Below are 25,894 nucleotides of genomic sequence, written 5' to 3' on the forward strand. Positions count from 1 at the left end.
CACACACGGTCTATGCATCACATCTAAGCATGTAGCCAGGGAAGTTTTGGGGCACATGTATGTTCACGCACAATTTTAGATATGGTATTCATGAGCTTAAAAAGCATATATTATTAAAAATGATAACAAATGTTTTTAAATTCCCACTCTGATCTTTTTGTTTATACAAATTTCTCAGAGTTTGCAGAAAGAAGACACCACTGGACTCACAGCCAACAAGCCCAGAGGCTTTTGCTCTGTAAATATTCTTTTCACTCATTGATTCAAAAAGTATTTATTGGGCCTAGACCATCTTCAAAACACTGTGCCAACTAGGAGTACAAAAATGAAGACGTAGCCTCTTCCTCGAGTCCGGAATACACAGAATTAAAATGAACATATGTACTATTTTTCCAAATAAAGTTCTTATTTTTTAAGAAAATAACTTCAAAAAATCCTCCTTTTGGTTATAAATAGTTGTTATTTAATTGTACCAACTGTCAGGTGTTCTAATGATAGTTGTTCAAATATTAGCTTCGCCAGGTAACAACACATGGCAACTGATTAGCAGTGCCTGTCTCCCCAGAAGAGCCTTAAGAAGGAACATCTCCGCGAACTTGAGAAACCTTGGGCAGATTTCGTACCATACTGGCCACACATGCATAGGGCTGGCCTGATAGTAAGGATGGTTTGGGAGCGCTCTGTTTTCTCCTTGTTTATAACTGAGGTTGGCCCAGTCGGAAAGTGCTGATGTGGTCTCTGATTCGGGGACCAGGAAAGAAGTGACCGAGAGACCCATCTCCCCTCCCCAGGGGACAATGATGCAGGTTGAGAGGGCTAAAGAGTTCGTTTGATTTCTTGCTCCTCTTTCCAGTTGGGAAGGAAAAGAAAGTGATTTTGGAGTGTGCTACGGATGGACTTTTACAGCTGCCACTAAACTCAGTTTTAAGAACAACATCTTCTAGTGAGAGAAAAAAATTACACCACAAATGTCCCTGATCATTTTTCTATGTAGAGTGAAAGCCCAGTTATAAATTACATCAAGTACTTAAATCATGGCATGACCTACAAGTGACCTTTCGCCTTCTCAATCCAGCCAGCCTGGTGACTCCCCCCAACCATGGTCACCAGGGCTGCTGCACTGCAGCGGGGATGGAGGGTGCACTGGGACTTACGTAACCCACAGGCCCGTCTCTGTCCCGGCCCTCTGCTCACATTAACACGAGGCAGTATATAATTTAGAAAGGGGGAAATGCGATCATAGCTTTTGCCCCCACACTGCTATGAAATTCCAGGCTTTTATGTGCAGGAAGCTCCATGTTGATCTTGGCGTCCCCATGGGTTAAAAATCTTGTTTAAATGTTGCAGCCTTAGAATAGTCTTTGAGGTTTTTCTATGTTGTTTTATAAAAGGCTTCTGCCTGATTATTTACAGATGCTGTCTCTGAGAAAGCTGAAAATAGTCTCACTACGAATACTGAAATTTGGACTCAGGCTTCCCTTACTATTTTATGGTGAACGGTTCAATAGCACTCAAGCCCAAAGATTGGGCTGCTCAACTGGCTTTTAAATGGGGTTTCTGTCGGTGTCTCTGACATGGAGGTTTCTGTTGACTTGACCTCAGTCTGTCAAAGGAGTCGTCCATCAATGCAGTCATCCGACAAATATTTGCTGAGCCCTACTACGTGTCAGGTCCTGTGCCAGGGGCTGGGGACACAGGGAGGAAAATCAAAGCTCTGGCTTTGAGGAGCTCAGGCTAAAGAGAGGAAGTAAGTTTGAGAAATGCTGTCACAAATGCTGGGGTCCCCTCATAGGGCATAGGGAAGGGCAGGTAAACAGGGAGGCCTGCTCAGTTACTCGATCTCTCTCCCACCTTCACCTGGCTCTGTTGGTCATGACAAACAAGGTAGGATGAGGTGTGGTGTCCTTCTCTCATCTTTCCCTTCTTCAGATCTGAATCAAGTCTCTGCCTCTGGAAGGACATGATCTGTACTATTTCAGGCGAAGAGAGACCCATTCTTGTTCTTCAAAATCTCTAGAGAAGAACTTGATAGAGCCTTCGTAAATGTGTCCACAGCATTCACCAGCTTAGGCAGATAGCTCTTCAGTCTCCATGACCATAACCCTTGAGCTGTCACTGAAGTTACTCTCTTCTGCACCAGACATGGTGGAAAGCCTGGTATCTGTCCATACTCACAGTCATGCCATGACCTGCTCCTTTCCAGGCTAAGCAGTCCTGGGTCCTCCCACCCAGGGCTCGCTCACCTCCTCTCAACGCTTTCCGTGTCAGGTCCTGGACTCACTCCAAACCCTCCTTATCCCTTCTCAATTACAAAACCCAGAACTGGGCCAGGAAAGGAGTGTGCTGGGCCAAAGACTTTCCTTCCCAATTCCTGCAAATTCCTGAGAGTCTCTACAGGCTGGTTAAATGAATCTCTTTTTACAGGATAACCAGGGGAGACTCTGGGATGACAGCACTGGGGGAAGAGGTTGAGGAGAGTAAAATACCATCCTTCCAGGTTTAATTAGGGACACGTGGTCCCCATGGTCATCAACATTACCACTCCTGGCACCATGAACTTCTCTCTGGAGCCATGAGGACATGTGGGTGAATATTGGAGAAGTGCTTTTGGATCAACAGTAGTGCCATAAATCACTGTTACTGAGTTAAAGACTTCTCCATGTGATTTACAACTTGCAGTAATAATGACCTGGTGAGTTTAAGAACTCACCACTCCATCTCTTATTCTATAGTCTCTTCTTAAAGAAAAATGAACCAATCTAAGCGGAGAGCAATAATATAATCACATCCCATCTGGACATAGCATTTTTTTATTTTCCAAAGTACTTTCCCACATAGAACTTCATCTAATTCTCACAATAACCTTGTGCAGTGAATCTTAAAGGCACTAACTTACAGCTAAAGAGAGAGGGGCACAGAGGTGTTATGTGGCTTGCACAAGATTACACAGAAAGTATCAGAGGTAGGACTGAAAATGCAGGTTGGCCTCACCGATCTCTTTCATATTCTAACTACTTTTTGCAAAATATACCACAGTTTATATGGCAAGTACTGGTCCATTATCTTACTGGTCCTCAAAATAGTCCTAGGATGCAAATAAAAACTGTGCAGAAAATAACCGTGAAAAAGTCTGAAACGGATCTGAATGATTAATGGCTGATATCAGTGGAAAACTAGGCATTGCCCAGTGTAGTCTTCCAGGTTGCCTGAGCCTACGAGGTCTTTGCACGTTTTGTGGTCTTTGGGCTACTTTACAACGTGTAAGTTGTAGATGACTGAGAGGAATATAAATCATTCTTGCCCATAGACATGCACATGAATTTTGTCCACTGGAAGTGCAACTGCTTTCCTTCTCTCTGTGGAAGAAGCCAATTTTGCATCTACTAACCCAATCCTAATTGCCTACATACATACCTGCCCTTTGGATTCTCCTTTGAACTGGCTGTAACATTACAGATTCTCTCATTAATGAATGAGTCAAATAAATCCTTGACACATGTTCCTTTGACATTTGTATGGGAGTCATGATTTTCCCTTTTAAAATAATCATCCTTTAACAACAGCTAACACTTCTTGAGCGCTTACTAGAAGCCCTTTACTAAGGGCTTTGCATACATTTAATTCTCACAACGATCACAAGGCAGGCACTCGTTATCTCTGTTTTCTAAATGAGACGACAGGTTTCGAGGGATCTAATAACTTGCTCAAGGCCCTACAGTCAGTAGAGAGGGAATCACTTCTCTCCGAGGCCATTGCTGTTGATTTCTCCCTGGGGGCTGCAATATCTAGAACTAAATGATTAGGGCAGCCAGGCCCCTGACAGGTGGGCACGTGAGGCCCTCTGGAGCAGCGGCGGGTGGCAGTCTGCAGGCCATGCGCTGTGAAGTTAAAATCATTCTCATTTTGGATGTTGAACAAGCTCCTACTGATAGACAATTTGGGGCGTGCTCAACGTTATCTGTCTCCCGCACAGCATGAGTTGAGGGAAGAGAGTGTCCTGGATACAGCACTGGCCCCACAGTCAGAAGATGTACGTTCTTGCCCTGGCTCAGCTACTGAAAAAGCGTTATCCGAGACAAGACACTTCACTTTTCTGGTTAGTCTAAAGTGAGGAAGACTGGATAGACAGATGGGTAAGCAGGACAAATTCGGCTATGCCCACATGCTAACAAAGACGACGTACGCAGAGCAATGTATATGAGTCCCTGCCCTTTGGGTCATTAAATGTGGGCCTCAGGGGAGGCGGAAATCCTCATTTAAAAACTGGTAAAGAAGCCAGAACTGCAGGTCGTCCAGGACACACAGATGGAAGAGTTCCACATCTCACCCCTGCGGACAGAGCTGTCCTGGGGTGATCCCCGCAGGCTGAGCCCTTTACAGGGTTCTTCAGTGGATCCCTGTGGAGGGACTCAGGGATGCAGTGCTCTTAGAAGAAAAGTGAAATTCTATGTCTGGACTAAAAAGACTGAAGCTTATCTATGTAATTACTAATCTCTAGAGGAAAAAGACCTTTCCATATTCACCTTTGAATCTGCCCAGTGATTGGCACAGCTCATAACTAACCCTCAAATGTAAACTGAACATAACTGAGGATAAGTCCATTAATAATTAATGGAACAAACATTTATTGGGCATCTATCACATGCTTGGCATTATCCCAAATGAAGCAGAGGCCAAGCCCATCCCACCACATTCATGAGCAGGTGGGACATGCTCCCTGGATTCCACTCTCCTCTCTGGCTGTCTTTGGGGAGGTATTCTTTCCCCCCTTCAAAGTTGTCATTGGTGTTAAATTATCATCTTTTAAAAATGCACAATTCTGGGCGCCTGGGTGGCTCAGTCAGTTAAGTGTCTGCCTTTGGCTCAGGTCAAGATCCCAGGCTCCTGGAATCGAGTCCCACATTGGGCTCCCGGCAGAGAGCCTGCTTCTCCCTCTGCCCCTGCCTCCCTCTGTCTCTCATAAATAAATAAATAAAATCTTTTTAAAAATGCCCAATTCTACACAAACTGTTATTTGCCCTCATGGAGGTCCTACTTAATGACATTTTCCCAATAAATATTGACTACATGTTTGCCTTGGGTTATGCCTTGTTCTATGTGCTGGATTAAAATGGAGAAAGCCCTGGCTCCTGTAGAGTTATTTCAATTTAGGATGAGGCAGTGGCTTCTGCACAGCCAAGGAAACAGTCCAAAAAACTAAGAGGCAGGGGCGCCTGGGTGGCACAGCGGTTGAGCGTCTGCCTTCGGCTCAGGGCATGGTCCCGGCGTTCCGGGATCGAGCCCCACATCGGGCTCCTCTGCTATGAGCCTGCTTCTTCCTCTCCCACTCCCCCTGCTTGTGTTTCCTCTCTCGCTGGCTGTCTCTATCTCTGTCAAATAAATAAATAAAATCTTTAAAAAAAAAAACAAAAAACAAAAAAAAAAAACTAGGAGGCAGCCCATGGAATGGGAGAAGATATTTTCAAATGATACTATAGATAAAAGACTGGTATCCAAGATCTACAAAGAACTTCTCAAACTCAATACACAAGAAACAAATAAATCAAAAAACGGGCAGAAGATATGAACAGACACTTTTCCAATGAGGACATACAAATGGCTAACAGACACATGAAAAAATGTTCAAAATCATTAGCCATCAGGGAAATTCAAATCAAAACCACACTAAGATACCACCTTACGCCAGTCAGAATGGCAAAAATTGACAAGGGAGGAAACAACAAATGTTGGAGAGGATGTGGAGAAAGGGGATCCCTCCTACATTGTTGGTGGGAATGCAAGTTGGTACAGCCACTCTGGAAAACAGTGTGGAGGTCCCTTAAAAAGTTAAAAATTGAGCTACCCTATGACCCAGCCATTGCACTACTGGGTATTTACCCCAAAGATACAGACGTAGTGAAGAGAAGGGCCATATACACCCCAATGTTCATTGCAGCTCTGTCCACAATAGCTAAATCATGGAAGGAGCTGAGATGCCCTTCAACAGATGACTGGATTAAGAAGATATGGTCCATATATACAATGGACTATTACTCAGCCATCAAAAAGAATGATTTCTCAACATTTGCAGCAACGTGGACGGGAATGGAGGAGATAATGCTAAGCGAAATAAGTCAAGCAGAGAAAGACAATTATCATATGGTTTCACTCATTTATGGAACATAAGAAGTAGGAAGATCGGCCGGAGAAGAAAGGGAAGAAGAAAGGGGGAATGAACCATGAGAGACTACGGACTCTGGGAAACAAACTGAGGGCTTCAAAGGGGAGGGGGGTGGGGGAATGGGATAGGCTGGTGATGGGTATTAAGAAGGGCACGTCTTGCATGGTGCACTGGGTGTTATACGCAAGTAATGAATCATGGAACTCTACATCAAAAACTAGAGATGTACTGTATGGTGACTAACAATAAAAAATATTATTAAAAAAAAAAGGATGAGGCAGTGGTGAGAGGAGACAGATGAAACTAAAAGAACCTTTTGAAAACACACCCAAATTGTAAAGAGAGAAGTAAAATCGTCTCTATTTGCAGATGCAATAATACCATATATAGAAAACCCTAAACACTACACCAAAAAATGCTTAGAGCTAATCAACAAATTTTGTAGTTGCAGGACATAAAATCAATATACAGAAATCAGCTGCATTTCTATGCATTAACAATGAACTAACAGAAAAAAAAATTAAGAGAACAAGCCCACTTAAAATTGCATCAAAAAGAATAAAACAACCTAGGAATAAATCTAACCAAGGAGGTGAAAGAGCTGTACACTGAAAACTGTAAGACATTAATGAAAAACTGAAGATGACACCAATAAATGGAAAGATATTCCGTGTTCATGGATTGAAAGAATGTTAAAATGTCCATACTACCCAAAGCAATCTACAGAGTCAATGCAATCCCCATCAACATTCCAATGGCATTTTCATTGGAAAATGCGAGAAACAGAACAAGCAATACTAAAATCTGTATGGAACCACAAAAGACCCTGAATAGCCAAAGCAAACTTGAGAAAGAAGAACAAAGGTGGAGGCATCATGCTCCTTGATTTCAAACTATGTTATGAAGCCACAGTAATCAAATTGTATGGTATTGGCATAAAAACAGTCACATTGATCAGTGGAACAGAATAGAGAGCCTAGAAAGGGACGCATGATTATATGGTCAATTTATGACAAAGGAGCCAAGAATACACAATTGGAAAAGAACAGTGTCTTCAATAAATGGCACTGGGAAAACCTTGACAGCCACATGCAAAAGAATGAAACTGAACGCCTATCTTACACCATATACAAAAACATACTCAAACTGGATTAAAGACTTGAACGGAAGACCTGAAACCACAGAAGAAAACACAGGGTGTAAGCTCATTGACATTGGTTTTAGCAATGATTTTGGATTTGACACCACTAGCAAAGGCAAGAAAAGTAAAAGTGAATAAGTAGGACCACATGAAACTAAAAAGCTTCTGCACAGCAAACGAAATCCTCAACAAAATGAAAAGGAAACTATGGAATGGGGGAAAATATTTTTAACTGGGCTGTTCTTTTGCTATTGGATTGGATGAGTTCCTTGCGTATTTTGGATATTACTCCTTTACCGGATATGTGGTTTACAAACTTTACACCAGGAAATTTCAAAAAATTATTAGAAATCTTGTCTTGAATCTCAAAAATAAAATTATAAAAAAAACCTAAGCAATACAAATTTATACTTTTTATATCTCTCCAGATCAAGTTAAATGATGGCAAAAAAGATTGATTTTCATATGATTCTGTGGTATCTCCCATTTTCAGAGAATACAGAAATCAGATCTTTTTATTAAAAATAGTGCTAATTGGTTACTTCAAGCTACTCAGTGGGTAACTGACCAATTGTCAGAACACATGCCATGATTGCTCAACAATCTGTTATAATGGCTAAAAAAGTGATTGATTAGAAATTATATCCAATTGATAGACATAGACATGTCTGTCGGAGCTCATTTAAAAGGAATTGCTTTAAATAAAGTATTATTCCCCAAATGAATCAGCATTGCATTTAATTAGGTAACTAAAAACTGTACTTTTTGAGACTTAAATTAAAAATTATAAGCCAATATAATTTGGGAGAATAGTAATTAAGACACTAAACTATATATAAATATAATGGCTTTCCATTAAGATTTCATTAACTTAATGTTTTTCTCCCTTTGGATTAAATTACATCAGGCCAAAATGAACTCGCCCCCAAGCAAATTTTCTAAGGAATGAATATAACATTTACTAGGAAACAAAAACACAGTAAAGGAATTTTTAAAAAGATATTCTTTAACCAGATGGAAGGCTTTACTTTAAAAATGTAAAAGGTCATAAAAGCCCCCTTTTGGAGGGCAATCAAAATGCTTTTAACAGGCCAAAGTGAATATTCTTAACACACAAGTGTGACTTTTAATTCTTAAAATGCAGTGGGGAGTGATTTTTCCTTAACAGTGAGAAGGAAAATCCCTCTGAGATTGTGAAGCCACAGAATTTGAGACTAAAAATTTGCTCACCATCAAGACACTGTTAGTTAACCGTCTGCTTCGTGGGTTTGTGTTTTCTTAACGACAGCATTTTGTCTCCCCAGCAGTAAGGATGCAGATTTCAAAGTAGTTATACTATTGTTAGATCCATGTGTACCACACCAGATGGCGTCTATACTTGGCTGATTTGATAGTAAACAGCGCAAACAAAGCTATTTTCTTAGGCAATTCATTACCAATACAGGCTAGCGGAGAATCTGCACCGGAGTGAAAGGGAAGGTGGGACTGTGGGATGGTCAATGCCAATTTGAACGTCTAATTCCAGGCCTATGTGAATAATGAAATCTCAGTGAACAACCAAATTGGGAGAAGCCCTGCAATCAATGAGAGGTGCCCTACCACCCCATCTCTCTAACCTAGCACCCTTTACTCACTAATCCTATTGCCCTTATTTATTTTTATTTTTTTTGGTGAGATGATTCTTTTAACTACACTCCAAAGACAAGAAAGAAATGCTTATAAATGTATAAAAAGTTATACATTTATAAACAAATTCATAAATTCATCAAGGACTGTTTAAACAAGAAGCTTCCCTCCCATAAGGGAATTATAAACTATGCAAATCTTTTATTTAAAATGATGTGAGGGGCACCTGGCTGGCTCTGTTGGTAGAGCATGCAACTCTTGATCTCAAGGTCGTGAGTCCAAGCCCCATATTGGGCGTGGGGCCTACCCAAAAAAAAAAAAAAAAAAAAAAAAAAAAAAAGAAGTGCTAAATTGTAATTAACGTGGAAGTATAATAATGGCACTAAATTTAGATATCCTCAAAGTTGCTGAGTCTGAACACTACCAAACCTTTCCTTTCTGTTGATGCTTCTGGCTGAGAACGGAAGCAGCGATGGAGACTTAAAGTAACTGAAAAATTCTTCACCTGGTGTCCTGTGACCATGTGTGGAGGGCAACGTCTTTTTCTCTAGAGTCTCAAGGTAAAACGTCTCTGATTTGAAATCGGAATTGATCTGCTGCTCCGCTTCACCATGGCTCGAATACCGCCATAAAGCTTTGATGGAGGATTTCCCAGGATGCCGCTGCAAATGGCAGTTCTTGCCGTCTGATGTCTTGGAAAGAGCCAAGGTTGTGAACTTTTACATCAGCCAAAACTACCCGTGTCTGGGTCACAGTCTCTCTGGTGAATCTGGTTGTTCCTCTGGCCAGGGATTCTTCCTACTGCCCTGGACAGGTGGTCTCCCTTTACAGGCTTCACGTCTGTAATTTCAAAAGACTCTAGGAAGAGGTCATCCAACCTCGTGAGGGCACGTGCCTCCTCCCCGGGAACCCCAAGGAGAAAGGCTTTCACGAAATCAGCTGCTTCTGTTGGTCCAGTCTTTACAGGTCCTGATTTCTACAGTCCTCGCTTTCAAGGTAAAGCCTACCTGAAGTCCCAAATGTTCTACAAGCAGAGTAGCTCTCTTCATCCAGTTCTTTTTTTTTTTTTTTTAAAGGTTTTATTTATTTACTTGACAGAGAGAGAGAGAGAGCCAGAAAGAGGGAACACAAGCAGGGGGAGTGGGAGAGGACGAAGCAGCCTCCCAGCACAGGAGCCTGATGTGGGGCTCGATCCCAGAACGCCAGGATCACGCCCTGAGCCAAAGGCAGACGCTTAAAGACTGAGCCCCCCAGGCGCCCCTCATCCAGTTCTCTTTTAACGGGGTGTGTCTGTTACCTGGAACTGGGATTTTCCTTGTTTCTTCTTTCCCGCCCAGGAATCCATGGCCAATGGCCACGCAGGGCATGGGCCTCTTCGCGGGCCGGGCCTCCGCCTGTCCACGCGGCCCTCGTCCCCACGTCCCCACGTCCCCTGGCCGCGCAGGGCTGCTCAGCCTCCACCCCCAGCCGGCCACCCTGGCAGGAGAGCTGGGTGAGGCCGCCCTGGGCCTGGCGCTCTGTGCTTCCATCCGCAGGAATCTCCAGCCCCAGCATGTCTTCCGGCTCCAACTCGAGTGCCGCTGCCCTTATGGTTCTTATTTTAATTCACAGCTCTTATCGTTGCCTGGCATTACAGGTTTACTGTTTACTAATTTATTTTGCTTCTCCCAGGAGAATGTGAGCTGCCTCTGGGCTGGCTCTGGTGTGCTCACTGCTGCATCCCCGCTCCCGGAACAGGGCCTGGCACATGGACTTGCTCAGTAAGTAAATCCTTTGGAGAACTACAGACTCCGGACCTCGTTCACTCTGCTTATTAATGATCCTGCTTTCCTAATGACCTAATTATTTACTAAGGAATATATTATTTATAGCACATTTGAAAGATAATGTTCCCTTTCACTTACATGTTGCATTTGAAACTTACCGTGAATTGAAAATCTCTTAGGTTTTATTTGTACAGACAAAACTGCTAAGAATATGAGTAGAAATGGACTAAGCTAAAGTTATTAATCCAAGCAAGTATATAAAAAGTAGAAATTTAAAATTTTTTGATTTAAATTTAAAACTTCTTTAAATTAAAAACATTTTTTAAATAGTCGACTTTAAATTATTTTGAGCCTACCTCCATATCACCACGAAAAACAATTACCATACCGGCACAAATTCAGCTAAAAACTGAATATTCTAAAAAAAGAGGGAAAACTTTTACTGCATAGTCACTGTCATGTGAAAGAATGTTTTTAGGACCCAAAATGAAGAATGAGTAATAAAACTAGCGTTCCTGACAAAACAAATATGTTTTGTTAACCCAAAGGGCCAAAATTTTAAAAATACAGAATGATCCCATGATGATACCCTTCATCACCTCTGCACGTAAATGGCTGTCTACTTCGTATTGAAGTGGGCGGCAACATATAGGAACCATGGGCACATCATGTGGCCTCTTAGAACTGGTCAACACATTTTGTCTTGACTGGACCACTATGCAGGATTTGGATCGGGCACTTCCTACTTTGCATCTTATCTCATAACATACTGAAGATTCTTAGGACAAGAATCATGCTTTATTCATGCTTATTTCTTGAGGCACTTTGGAGAGTGCCCGACACATAGTTGGTGTTCAATAAAATCATAACTGAATGCATGAACAGATCACGAAATGTGGAGGAGGGAGGAGAGAGCAAAGGAGCACTGAGGTGTCTAGCTTGGGTAAATCGATGAAAGTGGGAACTCATGAGGACGAGAAGCACACGGGGAGCAAGCTAATGAGTGTGGCTTTGGACGTGTTGAGTTTGACATCCTACTGCACATCTAGGTTGGAGATTTCCAGTAAGTAGTTGGGAAAACCAGGCCATAGCTCAGGAGAAGTACCGGGGCTCCTTCTCTCACATTCACTGGTCCTTGGTTCCTTCCAACATACAGAGGGGTACACTAAAAAAGCAGAAGCAACAGCAGTAGTAGTGATGATGATGATGATGATGGTGGTGGTGATGATAATTGTAACCCTTACTGAACCACTGCCATGTACCAGGCACTGTGCTATAAGTTTATATATATGATCTTATGTAACTATTACAGAAACCCACTGAGGTAGATTCAAGTATTATCTAGGGAGGTTAAATAACTTGCCTGTGGTCCATCACCAACCTATATTCCTAATCGTTTTCCTAAAATCCAAGCCAATCCAAGAAACCTTGAAGAGTATAAGAGTACTGCCATCCTTAACTCTAAACATGTATCTTTTCTATTTGTCCCTCTACACTCAGGTCTGGAAATGTTTCCACAGTGAACTTGAACTTGACTATGTCCATTCACTAACCCTATTAATTTATTCATTCATTTACTAACAAATATTTATTCATTTACTAACAAATATTTATTCAGTTCCAGATACTGTGTTAAGTGCTGGCATCTGCATTAAAACCAGTACTAAAATAATGTTATCACTGGCAATAAAAATAATAATAGCAAGAGTCTATAAAATACAGCAAAAGAAGCAACACAGCATGCAGACATTCCTACTACAGAGGGAGCTGGTTTCAACTTCTAATCTGGCTACTAAACCTCATTTAGCCTGGCTGGGTCTCAGTGTCCTTACATAAAAGTTAAGGGGTAAAATTACAGCCAGTTCTGCTATATTGCTACTTTGAAAATACAAACTCTTTCCAAATCATTTGATACATTAGAAAACAATTTGAGCATAACATGAATTTCACTTCTTTGCTAATACACAGTGTCTTGAGACAAACACTAAGTGAACACAGAAAACTGCATCCAGCTGAAATGAGCCATTCTGGAATACGCAAAACGTGCGTGCACATGTGCACACACACACACGCACACAGTTTAAACACCGCCCAGCTACCTCAGTTCACCGTGTGTTGTGAGCCACACCTGTCCACATCTAGTGTTAGAACTTTCCATCTGGTATCAGATAACCCTCCTTTCACCCCTTCATAAAAACTCACAAGCTCCAACCCTTCCAGTATCTACCTCCTCAAGCAAACTTTTGAACATAAAGTGCCATGTTTAAGGTCGTATTTATATATTTCTTAACATGTGTTTCTTTCGCATGTATAAAACTGTGCTAACCTTTTTATGGAACCTCATCCTTTTTCAAACTGTGTCAGTGGTGAGGTCTTTGGGTGTGGTGTCCCCTGCCCCTTACCCCACTTTTCCCGTTAGTCTGTGGTTTTTATCACATGATTTTGCACAGTGCCGTGGTTTTTAGAAAGACAGTATGTTGCATGATAGCAGAACTGACTGTACTCAGATCATGCTCGAATTTAATGTCCGTTTTGCGTAACTTCGTTATGTCATTCCTAGATTGAATGTTTACCTCTGATAGTCCTTTTAAACAAATCTTAACATGCTGAATCACATCAATAAGAGGCTAAAAATTAAATGACCACGTACTCACTGTCCATCTTGCTACTCCCTCAGGGAAAGCACCTACTTCCTTGCACTTGAAAATTCAGCACTTTAAAAAGGCTGTCCCTTAGACAAACCATAAGAGACTCTTAATCATAGGAAACAAACTGAGGGTTGCTGGAGGGGAGGGAGGTGGAGGGATGGGGAAACTGGGTGATGGACATTAAGGAGGGCATGTGATGTGATGAACAGTGCGTATTATGTAAGACTGATGAATCACTGACCTCTACCTCAGAAACCAATAATATATGTTGATTAACTGAATTTAAATTTTAAAAAATGGGGAAGGAAGGGAGGAAGGGAGGAAAGGGCAAGAAGGAAGAGAGAGAGAGAGAAAGAGAGACAGAGAAAGAGAGACAGAGAAAGAGAGACAGACTGGCTGTCCCTTGGTTTCCTATACCAACCAAGGACGCTTGGGCTTTGCTGAAGGCAGGACTGGTATGGGCTCAAGAAACCTAATACAGTCTGAAGGTTATTGGCGTGCTGCTACCACTTTTTTCTGAGACTCCTGTGGTAACCGAACGATTGGTTTCTTGCAAGATTCTGGCAACCCCAGGAGGCCCTGAAGTCAGGTATTGCTCAGCCCAGAAGCCAATCAGTTCTAGGAGTCACCACTTCCAGAAAATAACAGCAGGCTTTAGAGGCCTGCTCTGATCATCCCCTCCTGAATCCAGGTCTGCCCTGTTTATTAAAAGGCTGGAGAAGAGATTTGCCTGTGGCAGGTGATAATCTTCTAAATATAATTGTGAGAGAAAGAGAAGAAAGAGGGAAGGTCAAGTACCGTGTAAAATCTACCACAAAAATCAAACTCACACCCCAAGAGGGAGTCATTACACAAAATATATGAGGCCATCACCATTATTACCAGGCCAGTGCTCATACCGTCTGCTTAGCTTAGAATGTGAGACCCTTCGTCTTTGCCTCTTATGTCACTGACTTCTCTGACCCTGACTAGCAGCTTTTGGGCGTTTATTTAGTACTTATTCCTGATATTATAATTCTCTTCGCTTACACTTCCCTAGTTGAATTCTGAGTTTTTAAAGTTTTTAGCACCTAGCACACTCTCTTGCACATAATGAACACTCTATTAACATTCACTGAATGTAATTAAGCTGAACTTCTAACAGAGAAAGGATGAGAAGTTAAATTCATAGATATGTATGTCTGACATATATTTGAAGTCTCTTTTTATGCATACCTTTTCCTGAATGTCCAGAAATAGACAAAGCATTCAGAATTTTGCCTGCTTGATAAAAATCCTTCCAGATATCTAAAATCTGAATATTGCATTATACTGAGTAAGCTTCTACACATAAGTTAAAGACACTCATTTGTTTTCCAAATGCAAAAAGTGTCAAAATATAACGGCTATTATTTTGACAGGTCAGGCTAAAGAATTTCCTGGAACTTTTGCACTCTTGTTTCTGATAATATGCAACAGAAATTTGGACTGAATTCTAGACTCCTCATCCTCTACTCAGAGCCAATGTCCAAAAAAGACTCTGACTGTGTTTCTGGCAGTCAGATATTCTTTTTTTTTTTTAAGATTTTTGTGATTTCTTTATTTGAAATTCTGCTCAATTATCAAACACAAAGAATGTGTTTGTTTACTACATGTGAAAGAGAAGTGATTTCTCATAACTGTTCAATATATGAAAGATAAAATTCTTTTTTTTTTTTAATAATGATTTTTTATTATATTATGTTAGTCACCATACAGTACATCCCCGGTTTTCGATGTAAGGCTCGATGATTCATTAGTTGTGTATAACACCCAGTGCACCATGCAATATGTGCCCTCCTTACTACCCATCACCGGTCTATCCCATTCCCCCACCCCCCTCCCCTCTGTAGCCCTCAGTTTGTTTCTCATAGTCCATAGTCTCTCATGTTTCATTCCCCCTTCTGATTACCCCCCCCTTTCTTTATTCCTTTCTTCCCCTACTGATCATTCTAGTTCTTATGTTCCATAGATGAGAGAAATCATATGATAGTTGTCTTTCTCTGCTTGACTTATTTCACTAAGCATTATCTCCTCCAGTGCCGTCCATGTTGTAGCAAATGTTGAGAACTCATTCTTTCTGATTGCTGAGTAATATTCCATTGTATATATGGACCACAACTTCTTAATCCAGTCATCTGTTGAAGGGCATCTCGGCTCCTTCCACGATTTAGCTATTGTGGACATTGCTGCTATGAACATTGGGGTGCATATGGCCCTTCTCTTCACTACGTCTGTATCTTTGGGGTAAATACCCAGTAGTGCAATGGCTGGATCATAGGGTAGCTCAATTTTTAACTTTTTAAGGGACCTCCACACTGTTTTCCAGAGTGGCTGTACCAACTTGCATTCCCACCAACAATGTAGGAGGGATCCCCTTTCTCCACATCCTCTCCAACAATTGTTGTTTCTTGCCTTGTCTATTTTTGCCATTCTAACTGGCGTAAGGTGGTATCTCAGTGTGGTTTTGATTTGAATTTCCTTGATGGCTAATGATTTTGAACATTTTTTCATGTGTCTGTTAGCCATTTGTATGTCTTCATTGGAAAAGTGTCTGTTCATATCTTCTGCCCATTTTTTGATTTGTTTATTTGTTTCTCGTGTATTGAGTTTGAGAAGTTCTTTGTAGATCTTGGATACCAGTCCTTTATCTGTAGTGTCATTTGCAAATATCTTCTCCCATTCCGTGGGCTGCCTCTTAGTTTTTCTGACTGTTTCCTTGGCTGTGCAGAAACTTTTAATCTTGATGAAGTCCCATAAATTCATTTTGTCTTTTGTTTCTCTTGCCTTTGGGGATGTATCATGAAAAAGGTTGCTTTGGCCGATGTCGTAGAGGTTGCTGCCTATGTTCTCCTCTAGAATTTTGATGGATTCCTGTCTCACATCGAGGTCTTTCATCCATTTGGAGTTTATTTTTGTGTATGGTGTGAGATAGTGGTCAAGTTTCATTCTTTTGCATGTAGCTGTCCAATTTTCCCAGCACCATTTATTGAAGAGACTGTCTTTTTCCCACCGGATGTTTTTTCCTGCTTTATCAAATATTAGTTGCCCAGAGAGCTGAGGGTCCATTTCTGGGCTCTCTATTCTGTTCCATTGGTCTATGTGTCTGTTTTTGTGCCAGTACCATGCTGTCTTTGTGTGGCAGTCAGATATTCTTAATAACTGTTCACTTTTCCCCTTTGGTCCTCCATGTGTCCATGTTGTCTCTGGAGAGAATTTAAGTCAGACTCTGTGACCGATGTGCACAGGATGTCAGCCAGACTATTGCAACAAAACGAGCTCCAACTAGCCATCAACTCTTTATCGTGACATTGCTTCTTGGTCAACTTACTGGATTGCATGACAGATGCCTCCTTAGCGATGAAAATGTTGGTCAAACAGGCCCTGCTCTGCCAGGGGACTAGCTAGAGAAAAGGGATTTATTTTGCAGGGTGGCTTTCAGGAATTTAGAGTTGGGGCCCTCCACTGTAAATGCAGTTTGGTACGGACATGACCCAGATCTCCTCTGTGTTCCACCGGGATTTTCAGGCCCGACTGTCCGCCTATGCAGGAGTCACCTGAATCCAAAGTCACAACCAGAGGTGGCTACTGAAGGATGCATGTTGTTTTGCTCTAAACAGCTACAGAGGAATTTTGTACTGTTCTCTGGTGCTCTTACATGGGGTCATCTTTCCTCCACAACCAGACTGCAGGTTTCCCAAGGCCAAGGTCCATGCTTCGTTGTTTCACTTGTGTTCCTCACGTGGCTGACTGGATCACCGACATTGAAATACCTAGTGCATGTTCATTAAATATCTTTAATTAATTGTGCTGTACAAAGTAGCTCAGTGCTTGTGTTTTTCAGAGATCTCCAGCTCATACCTAGAAATTAGCACACATTTACATGACCCGGAAGCTTCTGAGGTGAGGAGCAATTCTCTGAGAAGAATAAAATTGGAGCGGGTTGGGGGCAGTGAAGGAAGGAAGGCTGCAGTCACGGAGGAGAAATTACAGAAATTATAGGAGGCTGCCTTGGCCCAAACCAGGGCCTCCCTTAGCAGGACTCTATATTTTCACAGAACAGCTCCATTAAATATTGATGATTGGACTCTGAAAGGCCTAGAATTAAATTCCAATCCTGTTTTAATTTTATGGGCTGTGCAACATAAAGACCGAGGAAGAACATCTGGGCCACTGGGCCACATGCACGTGCTCACAGCTGGAAGAGATCAGAGATGACCCAAGTTAAATTAGCTTCAGGGTGGCCACCTGCACCGCATTTCCATTTCTCTAAAATTCTTTCCCCTGCCCATTTTGACCTGTCCCATGACTCCCCACTTAAACTGAATTCTTTTCTAAAGTCTATTTCCGTAGTCTCTTTTCTCTCATGCTCTCAAGTTGGTTTTCATTGCGGTTGGTGGTGCATGTGCACACATGGGGAAGGAGGAACTCGCAGTCATTTGCTCAGTTGATCGCTGGTGGAGTTATCTCTCTCTAGTATATTCCTATGCACAATTAGAAAGGACAGGAAATGACTCCAGGGCTAAAAGTTTTATTCTGATTCTGGTAAGTGGCTTGAGTCAACCCAGATGGTGATAGTTCATGTCACAGCATGTGAGTTAAAAGAAAAGTCTTTGGAGAAATCATAGGAATGACAAGAGCTTGCATTTACTGAGCCCCTACCAGATGCCAGGCACTTTTCTAAGCTCTTTTGCATCTATTAATTCATTTAATGGACTGTTTGAGCTACAAAAGTGGGTAAAAAAATAAATCTCTACTATTTCTCTGGCAACTAATAAAATAGGCTAAGGAAAGTAGAATTTAAAGCTTTGACCTGTCATCCCAGAGCACACATATTTCTGAAGAAATACACTTTTTAGAAATTTATAGTCTACATACATATGTTACATGTATATAGTCGATTATAATTCAGCTTTGAACTCTTGGATATATTTCGAGTTTAACTTTTCAAAAAAATTATAAAAGGGGTAAGATGACATATGTGTTAGATTGTAATGTAAAAGCCATATTCTTAAATAAATGTAAAAAAAGAAATTAATTTGGCCATAGAGATACTGCTGGATCTAAAAAAAGTGGACATGAGCGATTTCAGATGTTGTAAAGTCAGAGTGCCAGCATAAACCTCATTCTCTTACAACCCGGGCTGACAAATGAATTAATAATTTACTTCTCCTAACTCTTTTCTTCTAAGTTGACAGCTTAGCCTCAAATACAAAGTGGTACTTTATCATGGAGCTAAAATTCATTCTAAATGCTAACATACTCGATATTCTGCCAACCATTTATTATTTTTAAACATATTAAAATCTTAACTAAACGTGTCATTTTAACTTTCAATACTTTAAAATTTTACACAGCAAGTTGAGCTGTGCTTTATTGAAAAAGAGAAGAGACAGAATGGGAGATCCAAAATTCTCATTCCATAAAACCCAAGTACCCCTCTTCTACAAACTTTCATCGAGTCTCTCTGAATAGTCACAGAAAGAATAAAAGAACAGTCCTGGAGTTCGGGGGCGAGGCCATGATTATGGGAAGTTAAAGCAGCAGCTGGCAGGAAAGAATAATAAATAAAGGAAGCAGGAATTATAATTTTGAATAGGAACTGGCTGCCCTTAATATGCCTTGTCTATCTGGGAAACTTTTTCCAGACTCAATTCAAACTTCTCTACCTTCCTCTGAGGGGGCCCTTGCTCTGAGAAATCGGCAGCACCCCAGCATTCTTTATATGTCCTTCCACAATGGCACATTCTTCACTGTTTTATAATTATTTGTTTCCATGTCTGCCTTTTCCTCGAAATCATGAACAACGTAAAAGATTTTCTGTTTCTTTATATGCACTATCCATATGCCTATTCCAACCAAAATGGCATCTCACCTTCAGTGCTTAATAGTATTTGTTGTATAAACGAATGAATGAATAAGCAATGGAATGGAAAGACATCATTAGGCTAGCAAAGGAGAGAAAACCCAGAGCACAGAGAAGAATCAGACCCCAGTAGCCACAACAACTCAAATTTTCCAAACCTCATAGTCTCCAGAAGTATGAGTTTTTTTTTCATTTTTCCAATTTTTTCACTCTACCTCTCTCTACCTACCCACCTAACCTAACGACGTTTATTGAGATATAATTTACATACCATCTATTTGGAGAACAGTGCATGCAGTAATAATCAGGAAATGGCATTAATATCTTACATTTAAATAGAATTTTACATAAAAGCATTTTCAATATGTTAATGTATTGGATTCTTCCAACATTTCTTTGAGTTATGTACCACAGAATTTTATCATCCCCTCCACACATATATCAGAAACCTGAATCTTGGGAAGGTTAAACGACTCACAATTACAGATGATTCTTGGAAATACTGGGTTAGATCAGGTCAAACAGGCTCTACAGTGGGGCTAAACATTAAAGTGCTATGCATAGTTTAACATACTTATGCACATTGCACATCTCTGCAGAAGGCTAAATTATGCAACTTTTCCTGCACATAGGATATGATTGAAGGGCATTTTTTCAAAGACCACCTTTGGAGCCTATTTTGAAGGACCAGACTTTAGGAAACAATGGACTTAGTCATTCAGTGTTCACTTGGAAGCATTCATCATACTGTAAGACAGTGGGTATGTAACGGTGAACAAAAAGCAGACACGGTCCTTGTCCTCTACATATATAGACTGTAATTTAAGGCATCATGAGAACGGACATAGAAAGACAGTGCCCACAAGCCTAAACTAACCAAAGGGGTGTCTAGTCTACTTCAAGTTCATATTTTCCTTTTGCCAGTGAATGTGTACCAATAAAAACTCACTTTGGGACAAATAAGACTGTTTTTCTTTGTGTAGTTGCAGCTATATGCAACTTATCAGGAAACAATGTCTCTTGATCTATATAATTGGTCAAATGTTTAAAAATCTTACCGGATTCAGAAGATGAATTTCTTTCAGTCGAAATTTTTGAAAACTAGGGATGTTCCTTATCCAGATTTGTAAGAAGAAGAAAATATATTAGGGGGTTGGAAGACAGTTAATCTACAAACACTTACTGAACATCTACTTTTTATCAGGTACTGGGGATAAAGACGAATAAGACAAAAATCTCTCCCCTCAAGATGTACAGAGTCTACAGAAGAAACAAGTGTAGCAAACATTACTACTCGATACAATGAAGGCGGTAATAATGGCATGAGTGGTCCTGGAGCACCAAAGAGGGGACACCCAAATCTGGGGGAGGTGGGGAAGAGGCAGTAAAGGGGCAGAGAAATGTAATGCTGAAATTGAGTCTTGAACTGTTAGTGGTTAAATGTCTAAAGTCTCTTCCAACATTATCATTCTGATTTCTGTTACCACTTCTTTCTCTTAACATGAAGGTCTAGAATCTAGTAAGAAATACTACTTCTGATCACCCTCATTAGGAAATGGGTAGTGTTACACCAAGTGTTCTGAGCCTGTGTGCGGGTGTTATTATCCTCAGCGCTGGGGATGTCTAAGGAATTAGAAAATGATGCAGAGAGGGAAGAAGAGGTTACCAAGTGTGAAATGTAGGCTGGTGTTTCCTCTCCTCCATATTCATACTAGCTCAGCGATTCTCCATCACCACAATATTTCCTACAGAGATGGATGATACATTCGAGTCTTTACGATGTCTACACAGAGCACATCTGAATCTTAATCTGCAGCCCTGACTTCTCTCCTGAGCTCAGTGGATGGATCCAATTCTTTGTGCTTATTTCTACTTGGAAACCTCACCGTCACCTCACCCTGTCTACCTCAAACTAGGTAATAGCAACAGATCACCTCATAAGTGTTCCTGATTCCAATCTTTCCTCTCTTTTCGTCTCAATTGAGCTAATGCTCCTAAAACAGAGATTGCACGATGCTTTTCATTTTGTCATAGCATCCAGACTTTCGAAGCTGATCTGCAACAAACCTCCCTGCCCCACTCAGGACAGGTCACTGGCATACTGGATAGGAGTAGAGGCAGGAAGCTCCTGCCTCTGGCACTTGACTGCCATGACCTTGGGCAAAGAATAGCCATGGCAGGATGGAGTTAAAAACACATGCCAACGTATGGCTCCAGCTGTAGCCTCCTCAGTAAGGAAGGTTTACTTACTCAGTTCTGTGTGTTCCTACCTTTTGTTCTTTGCATATCCTGCTTCTCCAATGGGAGTTCAAGTCTCATCTTGCTTGTGAAACTTTCTCCAAGCACTCTGGCCCACAGTGACTTCTGTTTTTTCCAGTCTCCTAGGACTTTTACTGCTAGCTCCTCCATTAAAGCCTAGGCCATCTCTTGGAAAGCCAGAAGTCACTGCAAGAGTTCATTTGGTCCAGTCACCTGCTAGCAGGACAGTCATCTCTTTGTACTGATGAACCAAGGCTGTCTCATATACAATCTTGAGTATTCACTGATTTTCTGTATGTGTGTTACCATGGAATATATATTCTATATATGAAAAATATGTATTCTGAGTGTGCATATTCTCTTCCCAACTACTGCGTAAACTCTACAGGAACAAATATTTCTCTAATTTTTCCTATAGCATCTAAACAAAATATGTACTTGATAAGTATTTAACTGATTATAAGTATCTTGAGATTAGAGTTATATTATTGATTAAAAGCTCCAAATCTGGAAAAAATGGATGATGCATCAATTCTTCAAAGCTGAAAGAAACCACAGGTCAAACCTGGAAGAAACTCACTTAGCTTGTATATCACTTTCAAGTCTTTTGGTTAGTAAAATAAAACCACTCCTTTTATTCAACTATCCTCTTGGGCCTTCTATTGAAATGGTGGTTAAATATAGTTGGCTCTGGAAGTGTGGCTGTCCTCAGCTTTTCATGGGAATGTGTGTCTGTTCACGAACCCTGAGGTATTCTTGGCTCCAAATATGTGCCTGTGTTCCCTTAGCCTAATGGTTCAGGGTGAGAAGAGGAACCAATGGAAATGAAGCATGAGGCTAGAGCACAAGAATAAGGTTAGAGAAGGCAAAGAAGAAAGGAGAGTGCTCTCCAAACTTTGTGCTCAAACATCCTTATCAGAAACAAAGTAATGAGAACGTGTCCTTCATATATGAATTTTACTTATAAATTATATATGCCCACTATGTCCATATTAAATAGTATTAGAGTTTAAAAGGTCTTTTTCTTTTTTTCAGATAAAAATCAAGCAAACATGTTTATACTGCACTGGGGTAAAGTCTAGACTCCTTAGCTAAGAGCTGGTCCAGTGCAAAGGCTGTGGGGGGGGGGATGCTGACATGATTGAAACAATATGCCATGTGCACAGCTAATAAAGCCATGTTCCCGCTTCAGCTTCAGCTGTCCTTCTGGAGCACCCTCTGCGTAAAGAGCCTCAGGATCACCCTGGCCCACATCCACTTCAGCGCCAGCCATCCCACCGGGGCAGCCTCAACACAGTGTGCCCCACCAACCCCAGCCCACACCAGCCACAGCTCCAGCCAGCCAGCCAAACTCACCAAGTACACAACGTCTACATAAGGGACAACCATACACAAGACCATTCCTTCACGTTTAGAAGTAGCTGCTCTGCCTAAATCGTGCAAACAGACACAGGAAGCCAGGCAAAATGGGGAGGCAGAGGAATATGCTCCAAAAGAAAGAATAAGACAAAACCTCAGAAAAAGAACTAAATGAAATAGAGAGAAGCAATATGCCTGATAAAGACTTTAAAGTTATGCTTGTAAAGATGCTCACCAGGCTGGAGAGAAGAGTGGAAGAACTTAGAACTTCAACAAAGAGAGAGAAAAAATGTTAAATTTAATATTAAAAAATAATAACAAGCCATGCAAATAGAAACCAGGAGCCCATATTTACACTGCAGTGTAAACAGAAAACATCAGAAGTAGTCTTGATATGAAATTAATTTATTTTTGAGGCATGATATTCCCAGAAGTGGCTTGCAGTCCTGATACTCTCAACTTTTTCTGGAGCAGTAATTTTTTTTTGGTTGTTCCTTTGCATTGTTTTGTTTGGTTTGGTAGAGGGAAAGAAGGAAGTGGGATAGAGCAGAGAAAGAAAAAGGCTAAAATATAAGTACAGGTATGAAAAACAAGAAAATTATCCTTCTCCAATGTGAAAACAACTTTTACTTGAAAAATTATCTATCTCTATATAAACGAGATAGACACATGATATTTCCACATTCCCTTAAAGCAAGAAATTCAGAGTTATCAGAAACAATATCCTGAAATCATCTCACTGGGTCTCATACCCACAGCAACTGCAGTTCTCCAAGCTGCACACGAGATCTGACGAAGTGGGACACACACAGTTGTTTTCTCCGTCTCAGAAAATACTTCCTCCTTGATTTGTTATGTTTTGTTTGTTACTTTGTCCATTTAAGCTATTTTTACTCATTAAGATACTTTTTCTTACGTATTACTTTAAAACAGAGGTCAAATATGACTCGTTGCCCTCTTCTTACGATAGTCACAGTTTTTTTTTTTGGTTGAAAATGTTTTTCCCACATGGTGTTTGCACTCGGAGGGGAACACATAATAAAGGAATCAAACCTGACCGGGCAAACAGTTTTCATATGGAGAACAGAATGCCAGGGAACACGTGCCAGAGAGTGCAAGAACATGCACTTGTTCTTTCAAAGCGGTCCCAAGTGTGCATCAGCAGACTTCAGCCACTGTGGGTTTCAGAGCACCGTGGAATAAACATTATCAGTTTCTCCTAGGTTAAAGCTACCGCTGCTCAGCCTTGCTCCTTTAACTTGCAGATGTTGTCTACATTTTAATGTAAGCTCTTATTCATTCAAATGCCAATTATTCACCTTTGTGAAAGTTCTGATAGGGATGGACTGACATTTCACTTTTTTTCACAGAACAGCTTGGTTGAGATATATTCACATACCGTACAATTCACTCATTTCAAGTGTTCAGTACAAGAGTTTTTAGTATATTTCAGAGTTGTGCAACTATTGTTATAAGCAATTTGAGAACATTTTCATCACCCCAGAAAGAAACCAAATATCCACCAGCAGTCCTCCAGCTCCTATCCCCACCATGCCCCTAGCAACCCCTCTACTTGCTGTTGCTATAGCTTTGCCTGTTCTGACATTTCATATAAACAGTCATTTTGTGTAGGATTTCTTTTGTTGAGCATAATATGTTCAAGGTTCATCTATGGTGAAGCATGTACCAGTAATTCCTTTTAATAACTGAATAATATTCTATTTTGTGGGTTATACTATATTTTATTTACCCACTTATCAGTTGATAACATTTGAGTCATTTCTACTTTTTTGGCTACTATGACTAATACTACGATATACATTTGTGTGCAAGTTTTATGTGGACATGTTTTCATTTCATATTTAGGAGTGGAACTGCTGGACCATATGAAAATTTTATGACCAATCTTTTTTTTTTTTTTTTAGTTTCAGGAGAATTTAATGATTCATCACTTACACATAACACCCAGTGCTCATCATGACAAGTGCCCTCCTTAATGCCCATCACCCATTTAACCCATCCCCCTACCCACCTCCCCTCCAGCAACCCTCAGTTTGTTCTCTACAGTTAGAGTCTGTTTTACGGTTTGCCTCCCTCTTTCTGTTTTTCCCCTATGTTCATCTGTTTGAAAAACTTTATGCCCAATCTTTTTTTTTTTAAAGATTTTATTTATTCATTCGACAGAGATAGAGACAGCCAGCGAGAGAGGGAATACAAGCAGGGGGAGTGGGAGAGGAAGAAGCAGGCTCATAGTGGAAGAACCTGATGTGGGGCTCGATCCCATAACGCCGGGATCACGCCCTGAGCCGAAGGCAGACGCTTAACCGCTGTGCCACCCAGGCGCCCCTATGCCCAATCTTTTGAGGAACTGTCAGATTATTCTTTTATCTATGTAAAAAAGTTTTGTAAACAAATTCAAATGTGAAGTGCAAAATGAAAAAAGGAATATTCTGCTGCTTTTATAATTTCCAAACCTTTCAACACTGTAGAATTACTTGCATGAAATATTTAATGTGTTAATTGCAAATTATTGTCTTATTAGAGCAAGTCCAGTTGACCTTAATATTTATTGCAACATTTTGTCAGCCATTCATTTGTATTATTAAGCACCCCTAGAAACAATCAAAAGCCATTTATTTCATTCACATTTTCCATTTGACTTCTCCCTAATCATTCTAAATTATTTTACACATTTTTGTTCAGAATCTAAGGTCCTGGAGTGCATAAGCACATTAATAGGCTTCTGAAAAAAGTATGCGTTCATCTTTAACAGTTGGCCTTGAATGATCAGTACCACCTTCATAGCTATTCTTTTTTAAAAAACAAATAAATAAAGAGATTTATTTATTTTAAAATTTTTATTTATTCATCTGACAGAGAGAGAGTGTAAGTAGGGGGAGCAGCAGAGAGAGGGAGAGGGAGAAGCCGGCTCCCCGCTGAGCAGGGAGCCCAACCCGAAGCTCAATCCCAGGATGCTGGGACCATGACCTGAGCCAAAGGCAGATGCTTAACTGACTTAGCCACCCAGGCACCCCTTGACTTATTTATTTA

At 40.7% G+C, this 25,894-nt stretch overlaps 1 protein-coding gene and 1 pseudogene across 1 annotated transcript in view; both read right to left on the bottom strand.

The window, feature by feature from the left end:
- COLEC12 (collectin subfamily member 12) overlaps positions 1–25,894 on the bottom strand; it is a 184,923-nt gene that overhangs the window by 109,637 nt on the left and 49,392 nt on the right. The window lies entirely within an intron of this gene.
- Positions 9,262–10,456, bottom strand: LOC121103266 (annotated as a pseudogene).

The sequence above is a fragment of the Ursus maritimus genome, unplaced genomic scaffold, assembly GCF_017311325.1.
Source record: "Ursus maritimus isolate PB19 unplaced genomic scaffold, ASM1731132v1 scaffold_18, whole genome shotgun sequence".
In the NCBI taxonomy this organism is placed as follows: domain Eukaryota; kingdom Metazoa; phylum Chordata; class Mammalia; order Carnivora; family Ursidae; genus Ursus; species Ursus maritimus.